Genomic DNA, 6,278 nt, shown 5'->3' on the forward strand with positions numbered 1-6,278 from the left:
TTTTTAGAATATTCGGAAATACTTTTTCAATCAATTCATTTTTGGACGTCACTAAATTACAGAAATCAGCAGGTAGTTGTATACGTCCTGAAATTGAGTCTACTGGGAGTTTTCCGTTTCCAATTGACAGCAATTGATCTGAAAATGTTTGACCAGAGTCATCGTTTTGCAATCGGACACGCATATTTGTAGTTAATTTTAATATTTTTACGTGTGCCCATAAATTAGAATTTTTCAGGCAAGCATTCATTCGTCTTCAATGGCTCTGGTGGTGCAGCCAATAGAGGAAGTTTAACTTTTCCTGAGGCGCAACACATTCCCATTGTTTCACCATTGAATTTCAAGACCTTGCAATAGGGGCAAATTTTAGACATTGTCCCGATTTGAACACATCTACTCAAGCTATAATCATCGACTGGGTTGTACCTGAATGCCAGGCGATAACTTTCAGGTTGCTCTGATTCCTCGGCACTCTTTCTTTTCTTACTTTCTCTATCAGCAGCAAGCCTGATTTCTTGCTGTTCTTGTGATTCCTCGGCACGCTTTCTTTTCTTACTTTCTCTATCAGCAGCAAGCCTGATTTCTTGCTGTTCTTGTAATTCCTCGGCACGCTTTCTGTTCTTTTTTTCTCTATCAGCCTCAAGCCTGTTTCCTTGCTGTTCTTTTGATTCCTCGGCACGCTTTCTGTTCTTTCTTTCTCTATCAGCCTCAAGCCTGTTTCCTTGCTGTTCTTTTGATTCCTCGGCACGCTTTTTTTTCTGACTTTCTCTATCAGCAGCAAGTTTTTTGGCATAGACTCTTTGAGCATCTTCATCGGCTTTTGCCATGGTAAGTTCATCAGTCATTGTAAACTTAAACATTAATAGATTTCTACGTGAACATGTGTCTTAAATATCTTGAATGACGTCACCGTCAAAGCAAAAATGACGACAACTAATTTCATGACGTCAGTCAACACAGAAACATGACGTCACCTGATCCACAGACAGACACACAGACAGACAACTTATTTATATATATATACTAGCTGTTGGGATGGCGCTTCGCGCCACCCCAACACCTAGTTGGTGGGGGCGCTTCGCGCCCCCCCCAAGCCCCCCCGCGCGCGTAAGTCGTTACGTGCCATATTAGTTACGCGCCATTGTAGTTGTGTCCCTATGTCCCACCTGTGAATATAGATATATATATATATATATATATATATATATATATATATATATATATATATATATATATATATATATATATATATATATATATATATATATGTTTTTAACTACGTAAAACTTGCGAATATACAACATTCTTTGCTGTCCCATTGTCTGTGCATATAAACAGATTGTCAGGTTTACCGACTCTTGAACATGCAACATATAATGGTCCATGGGAAAACAATCCGTATTCAGATCTATACCTCATGATTCTAATGATTGCCCTTGAGCTTTGTTGATGGTGATTGCTAATCGACCATTCCCTGAGTCGCCATCGTCATTTATATATCCCCCTGTGCACCCGGCGTCCCCTTTGTAGTTATGTCCCTGTGTCCCGGTCGTCATTTATATTCCCTGTGTCCCGGTCGTCATTTGTGTCACGGTGTTCCAGTCTGTGATTTCTCTTTGAGTGTCCCGGGCGTCATTTATATTCCTTGTGTCCCGGTGTCCCGGTCGTCATTTATATCCCCCTGTGCCCCCCGGCGTCCCCATTGTAGTTGTGTCCCTGTGTCCCGGTCGTCATTTATATTCCCTGTGTCCCGGTCGTCATTTGTATCCCGGTGTCCCGGTCTGTATATACATTCGTTTTTTAGTTTTGTTTTTCTCCTTTATTTTTTTCCTTTTTTCTTTTTTTTCTTTTTTAGTTTATTTAGATTTTTAGACTTTTTAGTTTTTTTATTAGTTTTTAGTTTTTTTGTAGTTTTTACCATTTTTTTAGTTTTTTTAGTTTTTTTTTTTTACTTATGTCCTGGTCGTCATTTATACTCCCTGTGTCCCGGTCGTCATTTGTGTCTCGGTGCTTTGTTGATTGCTAATTTATATTATATTTATATTTATATTTTTTATATTTATTAATATTTTTTAGTTTTTTTTTTCTCTTATTTTTCAGTTTTTCCTTTTTTTTAGTTTTTTCTTTTTTAGTTTTTAGTTTTTTTTTGTTTTTTACCTTTTTTTAGTTTTTTTAGTTTTTTAGTTTTTTAGCTTTTTTAGTTTTTTTATTAGTTTTTAGTTTTTTTTTAGTTTTTGCCTTTTTTTAGTTTTTTCAGTTTTTTTTAGTTTTTAGTTTTTACCTTTTTTTAGTTTTTTTTAGTTTTTTAGCTTTTTTAGTTTTTTTTTTCTTTTTAGTTTTTTTGTAGTTTTTACCTTTTTTAGTTTTTTTTCTTCTTTTGTATTAGTGTGAAATAATTCAGACGTCATATGCGGACAAACACGACGTCACTCGACAGACAGACAGACAGACATAACCCACAAACAACTTATTTTTATATTTTCTTTTTCTCTTTTATTTTCAGTTTTTTCCTTTTTTTTAGTTTTTTTCTTTTTTAGTTTTTAGTTTTTTTAGTTTTTTACCTTTTTTTAGTTTTTTTTTTTTTTTTAGTTTTTTAGCTTTTTTAGTTTTTTTATTAGTTTTTTTTTTTTTTGTAGTTTTTGCCTTTTTTTATTTTTTTCAGTTTTTTTTTAGTTATTAGATTTTTACCTTATTTTAGTTTTTTTTTAGTTTTTTAGCTTTTTTAGTTTTTTTTCTTTTTAGTTTTTTTTGTAGTTTTTACCTTTTTTAGTTTTTTTCTTCTTTTGTATTAGTGTGAAATAATTCAGACGTCATATGCGGACAAACATGACGTCACCTGATCCATCCACAGATCCACACACAGACAACTTATTTTTATATATATAGATATATATATACTAGCTGTTGGGGTGGCGCTTCGCGCCACCCCAACACCTAGTTGGTGGGGGCGCTTCGCGCCCCCCCCAAGCCCCCCCGCGCGCGTAAGTCGTTACGCGCCATAATAGTTACGCGCCATTGTAGTTGTGTCCCTATGTCCCACCTGTGAATATAGATATATATATATATATATGGTTTTAACTACGTAAAACTTGCGAATATACAACATTCTTTGCTGTCCCATTGTCTTTGCATATAAATAGATTGTCAGGTTATCCCCCTGTTTCCCCCGGTGTCCCCGTTGTAGTTGTGTCCCTGTGTCCCGGTCGTCATTTATATTCCCTGTGTCCCGGGTCCCGGTCATCATTTGTATCCCGGTGTCCCGGTCTGTATATACATTCGTTTTTTAGTTTTGTTTTTCTCCTTTATTTTTTTCCTTTTTTTTTCTTTTTTAGCTTATTTAGATTTTTAGATTTTTTAGTTTTTTTTATTAGTTTTTAGTTTTTATTTCTTTTTAGTTTTTTTGTCCCGGTCGTCATTTATATCCCCTGTTTCCCCCGGTGTCCCCGTTGTAGTTGTGTCCCTGTGTCCCGGTCGTTATTTATATTCCCTGTGTCCCGGTCGTCATTTGTATCCCGGTGTACCGGTCTGTATTTTTTTAGTTTTTTGTCCTGGTCGCTTTCTCTTTGAGTGTCGTCATTTATTAGTTTTTTCCTTTTTTTTTTTAGTTTTTTATTGGTTTTTACCTTTATTTTAGCTTATTTTTCAGTTTTTTCCTTTTTTTTAGTTTTTTTTATTTTTTATTTTTTTTAGTTTTTACCTTTTTTTAGTTTTTTTAGTTTTTTTAGTTTTTTAGCTTTTTTACTTTTTTTTATTAGTTTTTAGTTTTTTTTTGTAGTTTTTGCCTTTTTTTAGTTTTTTCAGTTTTTTTTTTAGTTTTTTATTGGTTTTTACCTTTATAGTTTTTTTAGTTTTTTAGCTTTTTTATTTTTTTTATTAGTTTTTAGTTTTTTTTGTAGTTTTTGCCTTTTTTAGTTTTTTCAGTTTTGACGTCACCTAATCCAGTTTTTTCAGGTGACGTCACCTGACACATCCATCCACACATCCATCCACACATCCACAGACAGACAACTTATTTTTATATATATAGATTGGTGGGGGCGCTTCGCGCCCCCCCCAAGCCCCCCCGCGCGCGTAAGTCGTTACGCGCCATAATAGTTACGCGCCATTGTAGTTGTGTCCCTATGTCCCACCTGTGAATATAGATAGATATATATATATATGGTTTTAACTACGTAAAACTTGCGAATATACAACATTCTTTGCTGTCCCATTGTCTTTGCATATAAATAGATTGTCAGGTTTACCGACTCTTGAACATGCAACATATAATGGTCCATGGGAAAACAATCTGTATTCAGATCTATACCTCATGATTCTAATGATTGCCCTTGAGCTTTGTTGATGGTGATTGCTAATCGACCATTCCCTGTCCCGGTGTCCCGGTCGTCATTTACATCCCCCTGTTTCCCCCGGTGTCCCCGTTGTAGTTGTGTCCCTGTGTCCCGGTCGTCATTTATATTCCCTGTGTCCCGGGTCCCGGTCGTCATTTGTATCCCGGTGTCCCGGTCTGTATATACATTCGTTTTTTAGTTTTGTTTTTCTCCTTTATTTTTTTCCTTTTTTTTTCTTTTTTAGCTTATTTAGATTTTTAGATTTTTTAGTTTTTTTATTAGTTTTTAGTTTTTTTTTCTTTTTAGTTTTTTTGTCCCGGTCGTCATTTATATCCCCCTGTTTCCCCCGGTGTCCCCGTTGTAGTTGTGTCCCTGTGTCCCGGTCGTCATTTATATTCCCTGTGTCCCGGTCGTCATTTGTATTTTTTTCCTTTTTTTTCTTTTTTAGCTTATTTAGATTTTTAGATTTTTTAGTTTTTTTATTAGTTTTTAGTTTTTTTTTCTTTTTAGTTTTTTTGTCCCGGTCGTCATTTATATCCCCCTGTTTCCCCCGGGTCGTCATTTATACTCCCTGTGTCCCGGTGCTTTGTTGATTGCTAATCGAACATTCCTTTTGTCCTGGTCGCTTTCTCTTTGAGTGTTTTTTTTATTAGTTTTTAGTTTTTTTTGTAGTTTTTGCCTTTTTTTTCTCTTTGAGTGTCGTCATTTATTAGTTTTTTCCTTTTTTTTTTAGTTTTTTATTGGTTTTTACCTTTATTTTAGCTTATTTTTCAGTTTTTTCCTTTTTTTTAGTTTTTTTTATTTTTTATTTTTTTTTAGTTTTTTACCTTTTTTTAGTTTTTTTAGTTTTTTAGCTTTTTTACTTTTTTTATTAGTTTTTAGTTTTTTTTGTAGTTTTTGCCTTTTTTAGTTTTTTCAGTTTTTTTTTTAGTTTTTTATTGGTTTTTACCTTTATAGTTTTTTTAGTTTTTTAGCTTTTTTATTTTTTTTATTAGTTTTTAGTTTTTTTTGTAGTTTTTGCCTTTTTTTAGTTTTTTCAGTTTTGACGTCACCTGATCCAGTTTTTTCAGGTGACGTCACCTGACACATCCATCCATCCATCCATCCACAGACAACTTATTTTTATATATATAGATATATATACTAGCTGTTGGGGTGGCGCTTCGCGCCACCCCAACACCTAGTTGGTGGGGGCGCTTCGCGCCCCCCCCAAGCCCCCCCGCGCGCGTAAGTCGTTACGCGCCATAATAGTTACGCGCCATTGTAGTTGTGTCCCTATGTCCCACCTGTGAATATAGATATATATATATATATGGTTTTAACTACGTAAAACTTGCGAGTATATAACATTCTTTGCTGTCCCATTGTCTTTGCATATAAATAGATTGTCAGGTTTACCGACTCTTGAACATGCAACATATAATGGTCCATGGGAAAACAATCTGTATTCAGATCTATACCTCATGATTCTAATGATTGCCCTTGAGCTTTGTTGATGGTGATTGCTAATCGACCATTCCCTGTCCCGGTGTCCCGGTCGTCATTTACATCCCCCTGTTTCCCCCGGTGTCCCCGTTGTAGTTGTGTCCCTGTGTCCCGGTCGTCATTTATATTCCCTGTGTCCCGGGTCCCGGTCATCATTTGTATCCCGGTGTCCCGGTCTGTATATACATTCGTTTTTTAGTTTTGTTTTTCTCCTTTATTTTTTTCCTTTTTTTTTCTTTTTTAGCTTATTTAGATTTTTAGATTTTTTAGTTTTTTTTATTAGTTTTAGTTTTTATTTCTTTTTAGTTTTTTTGTCCCGGTCGTCATTTATATCCCCCTGTTTCCCCCGGTGTCCCCGTTGTAGTTGTGTCCCTGTGTCCCGGTCGTTATTTATATTCCCTGTGTCCCGGTCGTCATTTGTATCCCGGTGTACCGGTCTGTATATACATTCGTTTTTTAGTT

The sequence above is a fragment of the Artemia franciscana genome, chromosome 2 (genome assembly GCF_032884065.1).
Source record: "Artemia franciscana chromosome 2, ASM3288406v1, whole genome shotgun sequence".
Classification (NCBI taxonomy): domain Eukaryota; kingdom Metazoa; phylum Arthropoda; class Branchiopoda; order Anostraca; family Artemiidae; genus Artemia; species Artemia franciscana.